Raw genomic sequence first — 2574 nt, 5'->3', positions numbered from 1 at the left:
TGGTTCCCTTAGGATGTATATAGATTACCACCAATTGAACAACGCTACCATCAAGAATAAATATCCTCTCCCAAGGATTGATGATCTTTTCGATCAGCTTCAGGGTGCTACTTGTTTTTCTAAGATAGACCTTCGATGTGGCTACCATCAGTTAAGAGTAAGGGAATGTGATATTCCAAAGACAACATTCAGGACCTGTTATGGTCATTATGAGTTCCTATTCATGTCCTTTGTCTTGACCAATGCACTTGCAGCGTTCATGGACCTTATGAATAGAGTATTCAAGCCTTACTTAGATATGTTCGTTATCGTATTCATTGATGACATTCTAATTTATTCAAGGAATGAAGAAGATCATGCGAGTAATCTCAGAAAAGTTCTCCAAACTCTAAAGCATAAAAAGTTGTATGTCAAGTTCTCTAAGTGTGAGTTTTGGCTTGAGTCTGTGGCATTCTTAGGCCACATTGTGTCTCAAGAGGGAATTAAAGTTGATACACAGAAAATAGAGGCAGTGCAGAATTGGCCTAGACCCATATCTCCAACCGATATTAGGAGTTTCTTGGGTTTGGCTGGCTATTATAGAAGGTTTGTAGAGGGGTTCTCATCCATTTCGTCCCCTTTGACCAAGTTGACTCAGAAAACAGTGAAGTTTCAATGGTCTGAAGCTTGTGAGAAAAGCTTTCAGGAATTGAAAAAGAGGTTGACTACTGCCCCAATTTTGACATTACCAGAAGGTACGTAAGGCTTTGTTTTCTATTGTGATGCGTCTAGAGTTGGTTTGGCTTGTGTGTTAATGTAGAATGGCAGCGTTATAGCTTATGCCTCCAGATAGTTGAAGGTTCATGAGAAGAATTACCCAACCCATGACTTAGAGCTGGCTGCTGTAGTTTTTGCTTTAAAAATATTGTGCCATTATCTTTATGGTGTTCATGTGGATATGTTCACCGATCACAAGAGCCTTCAGTATGTTTTTACTCAGAAATAGCTTAATCTCATATAGAGAAGGTTGTTAGAGTGATTCAAGGATTATGATATGAGTATCTTCTATCACCCAGGTAAGGCTAATATTGTTGCGGATGCCTTGAGCAGGTTGTCTATGGGTAGTGCCTCCCATTTTGAGGAACATAAGAAAGAGTCAGCAAAAAATGTGCATAGACTTGCATGCTTAGGAGTTCGACTAATGGATTCCACAGAAGGAGGAGTAGTGGTGATGAATGGGGCTGAATGATCATTAGTTTCAGAAGTAAAAGATAAGCAAGACCAAGATCCTTTATTGCTTGAATTAAAGGAAATTGTTCATAAGCAAAAAGTGATGACTTTTGAACAAGGGGGAGATAGTGTTTTGAGGTATCAAGGTGGATTGTGTGATTGATTCCAAGGGTAATTGGGATGATCACATACCTCACATTGAGTTGCTTACAACAATAGCTACCACTCTAGCGTCCAGATGGTTCCTTATGAAGCTCTTTATGGGAGAAGATGTAGATCTCCTATTGGATGGTTTGAAGTTGGTGAAGCGGGGTTGATAGGACCAGACTTAGTGCATCAAGCTATGGAGAAAGTGAAATTGATTCAAGAGAGGTTGAAAACAACGCAGAGTCATCAGAAATCCTACAATGATGTTAGGAGAATGGAGTTAGAGTTTGAAGTAGATGATTGGGTATATCTTAAAGTTTCACCCATGAAGGGTGTTATGAGATTTGGTAAGAATGGTAAACTTAGTCCCCGGTATATTGGCCCTTATAGAATATCGAAAAGGGTTGGAAATATAGCTTACGAATTGGAGCTACCACAAGAATTAGCCGCGGTTCATCCGGTATTTCACATTTCCATGTTGAAGAAGTGCATGGCGATCCTTCATTGATTATACCAACTGAAGATATTGGGATCAAGGATAGCTTGTCTTATGAGGAGATTCCTGTTCCGATTCTAGATCACCAAGTTCGCAAGTTGAGAACAAAAGAGGTAGCATCAGTCAAAGTCCTTTGGAGGAACCAATTTGTTGAGGAAGCTACTTGGGAAGCTGAGGAAGATATGAAGAAGAGATATCCACATCTCTTTGAATCCAGAGAAGTTCCAAATTAAGGTACTAATCCTTTTCTTGGCTTTTCTTTATAAGATTAGCATGTTGTAATTGCATTGCTTGTTGGGTGTTTGAGTTGAATGTTAATGTTACACCTTTAGCCTACTAATAGTAATATCATTCTAGGAAGAATTTTCCCAAGGGGAGATATTGTAACATCTCACAAATTGAAAGAAATAGAAAGAGCTGGAATTAGAAAGAGTGATTTTTGGAAATAATAAAAATCTGGAAAATTGGTAAAGTTAAGTTAAGTTTGAGTTTTTGGTCAACTTCAAACAACCATAACTCCTAGCTCAAGATGATTTAGGTGTGTTTCCAGATATCGTAGGAAAGATCTTGGAATAATATTTCCAATGCCGCCGAGTTTGCACGATTCCGAGTTCGGATGAGTGAGTTATGCCCATTAGAAGTTGGGTTGTTCAACTAAAGAAAGTCCAATCCGGATTTTAGAAGGGCATTATGGTCTTTTCACCACCCAATTAAGTTAATTC

This window comes from Solanum tuberosum, unplaced genomic scaffold, assembly GCF_000226075.1.
Source record: "Solanum tuberosum cultivar DM 1-3 516 R44 unplaced genomic scaffold, SolTub_3.0 scf00176, whole genome shotgun sequence".
NCBI lineage: Eukaryota > Viridiplantae > Streptophyta > Magnoliopsida > Solanales > Solanaceae > Solanum > Solanum tuberosum.
Note: the sequence above shows the minus strand (reverse complement) of the source record.